The 13523-nt window shown below is 38.3% G+C and overlaps 1 protein-coding gene across 1 annotated transcript in view; it reads right to left on the minus strand.

Annotated features, from left to right (window-relative positions):
- CSMD1 (CUB and Sushi multiple domains 1) overlaps positions 1–13523 on the minus strand; it is a 1254382-nt gene that overhangs the window by 424024 nt on the left and 816835 nt on the right. The gene's annotated exons all lie outside the window — the stretch shown is intronic.

The raw sequence follows: 13523 nt of genomic DNA on the forward strand, positions 1-13523 counted from the left end.
GTTAATATTTCCGCAATAAGGTAGATAGAGTTCGAAGCTAGAAATTCACCTTCAGTGCCCTGTTCTTTCCACTCTTCAGAAATGACCTGGAGCTGGAGTCACGATTTTGAAAGGGACAAATAAAACCAAACACGGACCCAGGGTTTTATCACAGGGGCAGAATCGCCTGGATTTGGCATGGCAGCCCTCTGCCTGGGAAAATTAGCATTAAGTTTCCTTAATTCCTGCCCCCACACTCACATCCCCACAACCTACTTCCCCTTGAACATCATAGTCTCCCTTCACAAACATGAAAATAGGATTCGAGTACATTTCTACCTACGACTCTCAGCGATTCCTCATTTTCTTCAGGAGAAGATACACTGCTTAGGTGTAGTTTGATCTCATCCCTGGCCAGGGCAGGGCAGTGCTCTGCCAAGTGCTGGGAGTGTCAGAATATTTGGATAAATATGTCAGCAATGGCCCCTGACCTCAAGAGACTATGCTCTGGTATTAGGAGACAACCACGCAGACCCACTGCCAGACCGTGCGGCGCATGGGGAGGTAGAAATACGTGTAGGGTGTTGTCTGAGCCCAGGAGAGGATGAGGGTATGATGATCTCATGGAAGAGATTGTAAGGCGCATAAATGACCTGCAACCCTTTCATACCAGTGATGGTCATTCAAAGATATAATCTGTCGCTTGTGTTTTTGTAGCCTCTGTATCTATCTTTACTACATCAGAGAAATCACCATATTGTCATGTTACTAGTTTAGGTAAAAAATTAAATAGTTGAAAACTTCAAACTGGTTTAATTTTGCCTGATAATGCCCAGAAGGCCTTTCTCCTGAAAACTTCCTTTTATATATATAATAGAAATCCAGTGGTCTAGTTTTTAATCCTGGTCACATTAATAAATGGAAAGTTAAATATCCTTAGATTTCAGGGCAAGCAATGGTATTTCCTATGCAGAGATTTACGGAAGGAAGTGTAAAATATGTACAACTCTTATGCAATTAATACAGTTTTGAACCATTTAACTTATTCTTGAATTAGCTTATTTTCTCATAATAAATTACACTTATATGTTTGTTTTTCTAAAATACTTTTGTCAGTCTTGGTCTGTTCAGCATGAACATGTGCTAAAGATGACTTAGAACACAAAGGTGGAAATTCTTTATAATTCTAAGTTCACCTCATTTAGATAGTTTGCCATGCCAATCTTTGGTTTCATTGTGAGAATTAAACACTTTTTTTTTATTTCTACCTTTAAATTTCTAATAAATACATCAAATTTTTTTTTAATTTTTTTAAAATTTATTTTATCCCCCTCCGATTTATTTTTAAGTCCAATAATCTCTGTGTCCCCAGTCATTGTAACTGAATTTGCCCTTTGCCCAGACGTCTAAACCTCTTACCCTTCATTTTGGTTTTTGGTGACTTGTGGGGGAAAAAGCTGGTAACTGCGAAATTAGTCTCCTTGTGTTACGTATCTGAAGAAATATCTTGTTCACCAGCAGAATAAAGTATTGTAACTGAACTATCTGTAGCTTTGGAAACTATGCCTAACTTCATCTGACAGAGTTGCTGATTTATCTGAAAAGGAACTCTAACAAAGGTGTCGGCTTCTTTCCTTAATTACATTGTAGCAACTGGCACAGCAGGAACCTACGGTACTGAGCGGTTTCCAGGTGCTCCCTGCAATGTTTTCAAACCACAGCAAGCAATTTCCCCCCCAAAGCTGAGTTGTAAAACTTCCACTAGGAGGTACAGATAGACATTATAATCTCATGTTCTCTCTCTTCCTCGCTGCCACACCCCCCTCCACCCTGGCCGCCATGTCTAACGTGTTACCCGCCAGACACATGTACCGTCCACACTTAAACATGACGGGTCTGAACGGCCACGCACCGCAAGTGCAAAGCGCAGAATGGATTTCAATGACATAACAGGAAAAACAGAAAGGAAAACATTTCAGTAATGTGTTTCAATTGATGACATGATTAAATAGCATGTGTTAGATATTAGGTTAATTACATATGTTAAAATCAATTTGACCTGTTTCTTTTTACTTATTTTTAATTTGGCCACTACAAAATTTAAATGACATGCGGCTTGCACTGGTGACTCACGGTATATTGGACAGCAGTGCTTCATTTCTAAATTGATGGGCAAGTCAATTGGATAAATGGTTTTAATAAAATGACACAGGTTTTAACAAAATAGGAATCTTAAAGATTTCAGTGCTGTCTAGTACAATAAAAATAGCAACAGTGATGAATCTTTTTTTACTGTTATTTAATAATGAAGGTTTTTTTTTTTTAAAGGTTTTTAAAATATGAAATGTACTAAAAATATGAGTGCTCTTTCATCTGAAGGGAGGCTGCATTGTGATGGGGACCCATGGGTATTTTTTCTTCTTGATTTGTTTTGTTTTTGCTTGTTTAGTTTCCCCAGGCCAGGCATGTTCGAGGAAGATGATTTAGAAGGAAGCCCAGGTGAGCTACCTAGTCCTCTCTCCCGGAAGCCCTGGGTCTGATTTTAGAGAGTGTTTTTCCACCGAGGGAGGAGTAACATGCACGAACACACCAAGTCACATCAAGAGCACTTGAGCACGGAACTCCTCGGAGGTCCACAGCTGTGGGGTTGATAGTGGATCTTATTATTTGAAAGGGGGAGAAAAAGGGAGAAGGAGAACATGGTTTGTATTTAGGAGACACAACTCAACAGCTGAACGCTCCTGAGGAGCTTGCCGGCCCTCCAGGGACTCAGCGGCTCCCTCCGAGAGCGGGAAGCCGGTCGCCGGACATCACCTGCAGCACACACAGGACAACGGGAGCCACATGCACTCTGAGAATATGGTGCACTTTCGGGCTTAATCCAGATTATATAGAACTGGGAGGTTTTCAACACAGTTTTGATATGAAATAGACATATAATTATAGTCTCATTGTACATGCAGTAGGGTGAAATCAGAAACCAGATAGAATGGCAGAATCGGATGCACAAGAATTCATTTTGGTTAATTCTAAGTTAAGATTAAATCCATCCTTGTAACTAGACTCTCAGCAGGATAATCTTTATCATTTTATTCTTCTCTCCTTTTTCAAAGTCAATACATTATTTTCCAACAGGAAGCTCAGAGATACATCTTTTGTAACAAACATGCTACACACAGCTTTGAGTACATAACAATAAACCCGCAGTTAACAGGGAACTGGTATCGAGAATAAATGTATCAGCCTGAAAATGCCCCGGCTGACGGTAAAGCCCTTCGTGGGCTGGTGGAGCTAGACGTGGTCTCTAGAGAGATGAAGTTACACATGTGGTGAGCCCAGGCAGGGATCATACCAAGATACCACTTCAGATAATGAAGGTGGTTGAGACTGTCTTAATGTGGGGCTTGAAATGAGTTAAAATCATTGCTCTGGCTTGAAGATAGCCTGAGACCCCAATTCTGAGCACGTGTCCAAGTCACCTGATTGCTGATGAAGCACAGGAGCAATAAGGCATTTTTCAACAGGAAGGTGGTTATTCGATACGCTGGGCCCTAACTTTACTTTGTGTCTATGTCAGCACTTCTGAATCTCATCATGGTTAAGGGACCATTAAAGCTATTTCAGATCCAAGTTTTCAGATGCCCCGTGGTCTGTGTTCTCCACGTGGGACTTACGGCATCTCTCTGGGCTGGTGTGGACCCCTGCTTGGGGGTGAAGGTTACCACTGCCTCACTCAAGCTTTTTCCCTCGGTTTCCCTTCTTTGGAATATTACATCTGTATCACCATATCTATGCAGGTCATACCTGGGTTTTGGTAAATGATCTCTAACTTGGGTCCTTGATAATTCCCTTATGTAAAAAAAAAAAAAAAATCAGTTTGGGTTTAATATTGGGAGAACTCAATTAAGAGCATGACCTTATTTTTTAATAACAGCTTCCCTACATTAGATATGCCAATTATAGACACTCAAAAAATATACGTAATTGCTGATATCGTTTTGAGCCTTAATGTAATTATGTTCTTTTGTTTTTGAGCTATTTCGTATTCTGACAGGGAGTAGGGAAAAATTTGCCTTTCCTACTGAGTTTTCCATCAATAACTGAAATGAACTGCACATACTTTTGCAAAGTTATATTTGAACCACAGGTGATTGGAATGAAAGGCTCTGTATCAATAGAATTAATTACAAATAAAGACTTAATAGATAACTTGTTTCAGTAGCACCTGTATTTAGAGATCATATGTATCAGGTTGGGGAAAAAAACCCACATTTTATTAAGCTAATATTTAAGAAGTGCAAAAACATGTCTGGTCTTTCACGATGTGATTTTTAACTTGTAATTCCTCTGTGACATCTAGATTTCCCCAAGGTACTGTCATCTTCCTGAAATGTTTTCTGCTAGATCAAAGCCTAAGATAAAATTTCAATTACATCAATGAAATGAACTATTCATATGGAACTAATCTTTCTATAAAAACCTCTTCAAATAAAACATCTTTTTTGAAAATCAGACAAACCCAATTTATTGACTTGGCTGTGAATTTTTCCAGGATTTATTATACTGTCAACATCATTGTACTTCTCCAATACACCATAATGAGTAGTTGAATGGGAAAATACTGTCCTATATGACTTATTGAGGCTGTAAAAGTTGGTCCACTAATTACTTGCCGTGCATGTCACAGAACAGCAGTTCTGATGAAGTTCCATCCTCATGGACCAACTCCAAGTAAACAATACAGTTATCTCTGTTTAAAAACAGAAAATAAAGTATGTGTGTTGACATTCCTATCCAAACTGGGATCCTAGCAGGCAGAGTAACATCCTCATGCATGGCAAGGCTTTACAACTGTATGAATTTGTGCACGATATACTCCAGTGAGCAAAAAGCTATGCCACAAAGAGCTTAATTACACCCCATACAGCATGTTAATAGCCCATATGGCATACCTGGGAATGTCCTAATTGAAAGTCACTTAACATTTACAAAGACAACCTAAGTTTAACCAGTATACGATCCTTGACATTCCTGACTGGAAAAAGACACTCTTGCTGTCCAGAAAAATAAATTACAATGCTACGTAAGTTCTGATGGCTCTTCCTAACATGCTTACTTTCAGTTTTGAACACCTGTCTCAGCTTTTACCTAAGTATAATGAATCTATAATTAAGAATCTTTTATGATTTTCAGAGGATATTCAGTTTGGAGGAAATTGCATTACCATATTGTCATATTCCAACAGCCTCTCACTTGAAATACAAATAAATAAATAAATAAATAAATAAAAACTCACGTGGACCTAGAAAAGAAGTTGATCTTTATCAGAATTTTCCCAAACACTAGTTACCCTTTGGTCCTCTCCTCCTCCCACTTTCTCGTGTCTTACATACCTTGTCTTTTTGATTCTGCAAAGAATTCACAACCATTTTCCTTCCATCTCTTCTATTCCAGCCCCAGTTCAAGCCACCATGACCTTTCCATGGATCTCCCTACTTTTGTTCTTGCCTTTCTGCAACCTTTTCTCTGTGTTAGGCAGAGAGACCTGGATAACATACGTGCGACCACACCACTTCTCTCCGGAGCATCCTTGCATAGCATCCCATGGTCCCTCAAGTTGAAACTAAATTCCTCGCTCTTGGTTACAAACCCTATGAGATTCCATCTTATTCTTGGCAACAGTTACTCGCACCGCTGACCCCCTGGCCATTGCGGCATACTCCAGCTTGCCCACAACTTCACCCCACTGGTCTTCTTTCTGTTTCTTACATGTGGCAATGCATTTCTTTAGGGTTTTTACATCAATCCTTACCTCTGTCTGCAATGATCTTTGCACTGGCAGGTCCTTCTCTTGACTCAGAACTTAGTCCAAATGTCAGCCCTTGGGACATGCAGCTCTCCAAGGCCATCCAATCCTAGCAGCCAGACTGAGACAGGTCTCTATCTCATCTATGAATTCAGATTCTCCGCAGGGCCCTCGTCCCCATCCTGCTGTCCTTGTCTGTGTGTCTGGCATATCCCCAGCCTGTACTTAGGATATGATTACATGATGTTAGGGGATCGTCAATCATTTCCATGCTACAACCTTAAGTGTTTACAATGACTGGCACATAAGAAGAGCTAAATTAAAAGGTGTAGAATGAAGAGTTGAGGATGTTCAGTGAAATAAATATCCTTTTACCTAATATGCTTGAGAAATACTAGGTGAAGACATCAGCTTTCTTTTTGTAGCAATTTGTACTATATTGCAATTATATGTGATTTCTCCATGACAGGCATGTTGAATGAGGTTTTCTGAAACTATTTACCATTAGATAATGTCATTTCAAGAAAGAGCTCTTTATGAAGATTAATCAATTTAGAAAACACTGATATGTGAACATCTGTCTACACAGACCTACTGAGAACCTGAACATTCTTTTTTTAAAAAAAAATTCTGTTCAAGGAAAAACAAGAGTTTAACTCAATTTTTTGTTTTGTTTGTATGTTTGTTTTCCTTTTTACCAAGATAATTGTATTCCCATTCTAAATCTGCTAGTAACTATTTGTTTTGACTTTTGACAAATTAATTGATCCCTACTTCCTTGATTTTAAAAGGAACAAGAGCAATTTCTATGATTTCATTTGATTCCATATGTTTTAGAGTTTCCTTTCCATCAAGCATGATAATAAAGTGGAGCAAGGATTGTTGAGGTATTAGGTCATTAAATATGAAATGTCCAATTTTGAATCAAAAGTGCAGTGTATCATATCTCAAACAAGAAGCAGTACAATCAATCAAAGTATGAGCCTAAACTATCAACACAGTTTTGCCTAACGGCAGCTTGTTCATGCCAGCAGTGAAGAATCCTGGAGAGTGAGTGGCGATGACATCCCAAAAGGTGTTTTCCACACCTTGTCAAAAATTGCATATTTCTCCCTGCAAGAAGTGGTCCAAATCCTGGAAGAAGTGGTAGTCAGTTGGTGCAACATCTGCTGAATACGGTGGATGACAGAGAGTTTCCAAGTCCGGCCTCTGTAGTTTGAGCAGCGTTGTTTGTGAGACGTGGTCGAGCGTTGTCCTGCAAGAGGATTGTCCAGTCTCTATTGACCAATCTTGGCTGCTTCATCGCAAACATCCTCATCATTTCATCTAATTGGTTGCACACACGTCCACTGTAATCAACTGACCAGGTTTCATGAAGTTCTAGTGGATAATACCAGTGCTGGTCCACCAAACAAACACCATTAGTTTTTTTTTGATGAACGTTTGGTTTTGGACTGTGGTGCTTCATCTATATCCAACCATTGTGTTGCATACTTGCAACTGTCAAAAAGAATCCATTTTTCATCACACATAACAATATGGTGTAGAAATGGTTCACCTTCATGTTGTGACAGCAAAGAACAGTAAGCTTTGAGATGATTTCTCTTCTGATGCTCATTTAATTCATGCAGAATCTATCCATCCAGCTTCTTTACCTTGCCCATTTGTTTCAAATGGTCCAATATTATTGGAATAGTAACGTCAAACCTTCTTGCTAATTAATGCGTAGGTTGAGATGGATTTGCTTCCACTACAGCTTTCAGTTCCTCATTATCCATCTTGGTCTCTGGTCGCCCACATGGCTCATTTTCAAGACTAAAATCACTAGAACGGAACTTCTCAAACCATCGACGTACTGTGCATTCATTGGCCACATCCTTCCCAAATAGCTTGTTGATTTTTTCAAGATGTCTTTGCTGCATTGGTTCTATGACAGAACTCATATTCGAAAATAACACGATTTTTTGACTTATCCACAGTTTCACAAAAATTGCTCTAGAAAAGTTTTGAAAGATAATCACAAGCCAAACTGTGAGTTTGAAAGAATGAGGATGTATCTTCACAATAAAAATAAAAGAAGTGTCAGAGTGAAACGTCAGAGATATCAACTGTCAAACTTAGTACTTCAGAAAATCGGACATTTCATACTTAGTAATGCAATAAAATGAGAAATTTTGCAAACGCAAACATACATGATAGAGCAAAGATCAGCACAGTTGCCATGTGAGACAGTACCTGTCTCTATGGCAAAATGCATCTCTACCTGCACCTGCCTAGTGACTAACATTGGTCCAGGTCTCAGCCCAGGGACTGTTTTCCCCAAGGAAAGGTGACCCACCCCTCCTCAAGTTAGATGAGACTCAGTTTTTAATTATACATGGATTTCTGTGATTGTTTTTGACACCAGTTTTCTTTTCTAAGCCCTGAGTTCTCTGCAAGGGAGCATCACAGTGTTTTGCAGACTATCGTATCCCTAGTACTTTGAAGAATTTCTGGCAAACAGAAGGCTTTCAATAAGTTTTTGTTGAAGAATAAGAATTTGCAAAAATCTTTGATTAAAAAATACATGTTTAATTATCTACCATGGCCAATATGAAAGTGCCTAGGAATTCATATTCAGATCACAGTGATATGAATAGGAGTCCGAAAATTCCTCCCCAATCTGCTCAATTTTGTGTTTGTTCAAATGTAGTAATTATTTTAAAGCATATAATCTCAAGATGAATAGACAGGCACACCAGTGAAGATGGTAATTGAAATAAAATAATTAGGAGCTATTAAGTTCTCCTTTCATGCATGCTTAATGATAATTTTAAGAGTGTCTTCGTTGAAATTCACTATGTTAATGAAATCTATATCCCCTTTTTCTCATCCTAAAATTTTTTGTTCTTTTTAGGGGATAGTTCACCTGGCCCATCAACTAATGGGCAGGTTTTCCCTCACAAAGAATTTCTGCTTGTTGGCTCCAAAGGAAGCTTAGTACAAGAACAAAACTCAGGTATTGGAAATGTCAAGAAGAAAATAATCAAATATTGAATATAATGCCATTTGGAATTAAAAGTTCACATTATTTCACAAAATACTTTCACAATTCAGAAGAAACCCAGTTTATCTGGAGGCTGCACATTAATGAGTAAATAGATTTCTCACAAAAGCATGTAAAAAGTTAAATTTGGAAAAAAGTTTTGGGAGAATGCTGTTATTAGTTATTTCTGCTCCTCAGGGGAGCCGCCCCGGAGAGCCGGAGCATGTTGCATTTCTGTTGGCTCCATCTGTCTCCTTCTGGAATTATTAACAGCACTTGCAAGCTCGTCTTCACCAACCAGACAAACGATTCTTGGAATTGCCCTAACAACGCCCAAAACCACATTAAAATTCCATAAGGAAAGATCCAGGGGATCCCTAATAAATACTTTATTAAGGTACCGAAACCCACACTATAGATGCTTAAAAAATTAATTTTAGAGAACAGGCAAGGAGAAAATGTTACTTTAATCCTCCTCTGAGCTCACTACAGTAATGGAACATCCCAAATGTTCTCTCTAGTGTTGTATCTGTTCACTGCACTGCTTATGGGTTTTCCTTGGAAATGAGTCTATGACAAATTAAAATCTCTACTGGCAAAGGGATATGTTTAGAATGCTAATGAATTTACTGCTGGAAAAGAGAAATAGGTTTCAAAATACAGTTCTCGGATCTGTAGTGCAATACATAACAAATTGAGATCTTTTTACTCCTGAGTGGTGACATGAATACAACCTATTGTATTTCAGAAAGGCCGCCGCTATCACGGCTAACACAGCATAGCAGCTTTGCAATTAAAGGTATACAATTTAGTAATTCAGAAGTATCCAAATACGTAAAATACTTTTCAGAGCTCAGTCGTGGGGAGTTTGCAGAATTTATTAGGCTCCAGACAGGTGTGTTGCCATCATCCACATACTAGTGGTGATTTCTTTTTATCTCTATGCTTTTCTATGTTGATGTTATCACTGACACCAACACCTCCTCATCGATAGTGAGCATCTCATGTGCAGAGTACTGTATTCTGTGCAGGTGAGAAAGCAGTAATCCTTCAGGGTTGTTTATAAGCCAATGTCTAAACATTAGGAAAATGCACATACAGCTATGCCGACCAGGTCACGTAGGACCAAACGCACGGTGTGCAGCCGCGGGCTGGTCACGGAGATTCAGCCCTTACCTCACCGACGTCCTTCATTCCTCAGCTCAAATGGATTATTTTCTTAGCTCCTAATTTTAAAGCAAAATGCCATTACTTGTTCCGATTGTTCATGGTAAACTTCCTATCTAAAATAGTTATTTGGTCAATGTTATTTACATCGTCTCCATTGAATCATTTTAGAGTACTGTACTTCCCAGAATTGTCTTAATAATAAATCAGTTACAAAAGATAGTATTTTGTTTCTTATTTCAAATATGTATCCATATGTCTCTCTTGCACATTATTACTTGTTTTTTTCTTCCCTTAACTACTTTTTGTTTTATTGTGTATTTCTGCAGCAAAAGAATTCCAAGATGGAACTACCACCAAAGATCCCAGCAAGAACGCTATGCCTGCTGGAAGGAGTCTGAGATTTCAAGCACTTGCGAGGAAATTGAGATTCGAGGACCATGAACGCTGCAGATTCATGACTGTGTTTCAAGAGGAAACAAAAATAGGACTTGCACAGCGATGGGCTTCTGCTACCTGCAATATGATCCTGTTTTTAATTTCCCATCTGATCCAGATAAAAAATACCCTTCTTTCATTAAAGATAACATAAAATTTAATGTGTACTATCATAGAGAAAGCAGAAACATATATTTGGATAATCCCCAAAGAAAACCCACCTTACATAAGTAACACAAATATTAACAGGATTCCAGTATTTTTACCTACAATGAAATTATGAAATGTTTTAATCAATGAGTATGAATAATTGAGAAACGTATGGAATGTTTTATATTGATATTAAAGTGTCAGTTGCTAACTCAATACTATAAAGTAGTGAGGACTTTCAACTTCATGGTATTTGAGTCTTTCTGATGGTTTCAAAAACAACTTCACACTAGAGCGAGGGTGTCAAATGGTCAATTTCTTCTTTTCTTTAATATTTTAGGAAAGTATATAATCACTGTAATTTATCAGAAATTTTTAATTAAGAATTTCTTGTCCATAGTGGAATTCCAACCTATTACACATGTTGATAATATCGGCATTGTGTCATTACAGCACTGATATCTGTTTCTTTCTTATTTTAGGTTTCTATTTGTAAAAGCATTATTCTACGTATCTGGACAATTTTACATTCAAGAGCATTTTGTCACCATTTAAATACTTACCACATTCAACTGCTTTTATATTTTATTTATGGTATATTTTAAGTCCATAAGTATGACTATTTACAAATTGTTCATAAATGCTATCTTATTTCTCTGCTATAACAAAATATTGTCCTCATTCGTATTCAGAATTGTGTTCAATTAACAGCACTTTTTTCTCTATGTGCCACAAGCACTAACAGATTTCTTTGCTTTTGATCAATTTGATGAGATTATGTGATTCCCCCAAAACACAATGACAGTATCTCCCACCTGACAGGATGGTGTTTTATGGGACAACTTTCAACAGAAACTAAACATGGGGTGCTTAGTGTTTCTTTGGTCTTTCTGACTGAATGTGTATAAGATCTCTGCTGACGTTTAGGTGAAACATTTAAAGAATAAGATCATGATTCTCTTCCCTTGGTAAACTTGGAAAAGACAGGAAAACTTGGAAAAGACAGGAAAACTTGGAAAAGAGAAAACAAAATAGTTTAGAAATAGTAAGATTTCCTCTTTTACTGCCAAACTTTGAGTAGGAGCTCAGGTGTAAACACCATGCTTATAATCTTATGTTGTGATATAGTAAGTTCAGGTCATACATATTGATTTGTTTGTCAAATTAGTGGTTTAACCATTTAACTCTTTACGTGGTGACTAATGTAAAAGTTTGTCACTATTGAGAAAAATATATTTTGATTTCCTTTATTAAAGTTCTTTTCATTTTTCCTATATTTCTAATGGCCTTTAATTTTCCTACCATATTATCTATTATGTGTGTATCTATATATATTTACCTTTTATGTTTGTTTTTGTATCAACTATGGATCTACCATTAGATCCAGGTATTCAACTAGTGGGTATCCACCCAAAGGAAAGGAAATCGCTGTATCAGAAAGATACCTGCACTCACATAGTTACAGCTGCACCATTCACAGTAGCAAAGATATGGAATCAACGTAATAAGTGTCCATCAACCGATGACAGAATAAAGAAAACGTGGTGCACGCACACACACACACACACACACACAGACACACACACACACACTCCCCATGGAATATTACTCAACCATAACAAATAAAATCACATCTTTTGTAGCACAATAGGTAAAACTGAAGGCCGTTATTTTAAGTGAAATAACTCAGAAACAAGTCAAATACCACATGTTCTCATTTATAAATACCATAAGGTCATTAAAGGAGAAAAATCTGCTCACATCACTTTCACAAGTCTCTGGTCAAAGAAAACATTAACCGATTATTCCAGAATAGAGGTGCATGGGTAAAACTTATTTAACCCTTAGAAATGTCCTTTTATCAGATAGATGAATCTTTTCAACAGCAGCAGAAAATTAGATTGCAACCAGCATTCATTTCTAACCTCAGAGCCCTGGGCTGGAGCTATATTAAGCCACTGGAGGGTCTGAGGAAAACTGAAGTAGCAGCACTTTGATCTCAAACAGCCGTCTGTGTCCCCAGTGACATGCATTTCTCAGGGAAGAGATGTCCTCCTGGGACCTCACGCTGAATGGCAGAAACAAGATGTGAGATGCTGAGAACATAAAGGCATTTAAAAAAACAACGTCGTCAGCGCCCGAGGTAACATTACAAATAATGCTGCTTGAAAATGACTGACAGGAACGTTTAGAAGTCTTAATAGCATTTCCAGGATTTGTGGCATTTTCTGGGGATTGTGAGAAAACCGCATCCCATGTGGGCACAGGGATGTCTGTTCTTGAGTCACAAGAGCAATGTGGGTTGAGAACACACAGCGACACGCTCCTTGACACGCTCCGTCAGGTCTGCCAGCCCAGTCTTTGCGCCTTTCCCTGGCAAAGAACTGCCTGCTTCCCTTCGGACTGTGCTAGGGAATTCTCCTCCCAGGAGCGCCAGTCTTACCTTATGTGACCAGCTTTTATTTGTCTCTGCTACTTGGAAATGCACAGGTGGATATACCATGTTTCAAATTAATGTCTTTTAATGCATTCTCAGATGTTTTCATGCCTTGGAGCCTGAACTGGATGCTTGGACTTCTGATGACCAGCATAGCTGATTATAATAATAAATTGTGCATGTATTGAATCATGTGATTTGGAAGCTGTAGTAGGGCTTCAGCAGAGCTGCCGTAGAAACTTGAATTTCTAACCTGGGGTTAGAAAATAGCTGCAAATATGAGTCCTGCACTAGGTGCTGCAGAATACAAACGATCAGACATAGACCCTGCTTTCCTGTGTATAAATTACTAGAGCAGAAGTACATGAAACATGTGCAGTAGAAATGCACAAAAAATGAGGCGATGGAGGAAGACTGGCAAAGCTTCCATGATTAAGTCCTTGACCTGGGTGTCAGAGGACTGGGATGGTGTGGACATACCAGCAGGGGTGAAATTACTCCAGGTAGTTATACAAGCATAA

Source organism: Eulemur rufifrons, chromosome 12 (genome assembly GCF_041146395.1).
Source record: "Eulemur rufifrons isolate Redbay chromosome 12, OSU_ERuf_1, whole genome shotgun sequence".
Classification (NCBI taxonomy): Eukaryota; Metazoa; Chordata; class Mammalia; order Primates; family Lemuridae; genus Eulemur; species Eulemur rufifrons.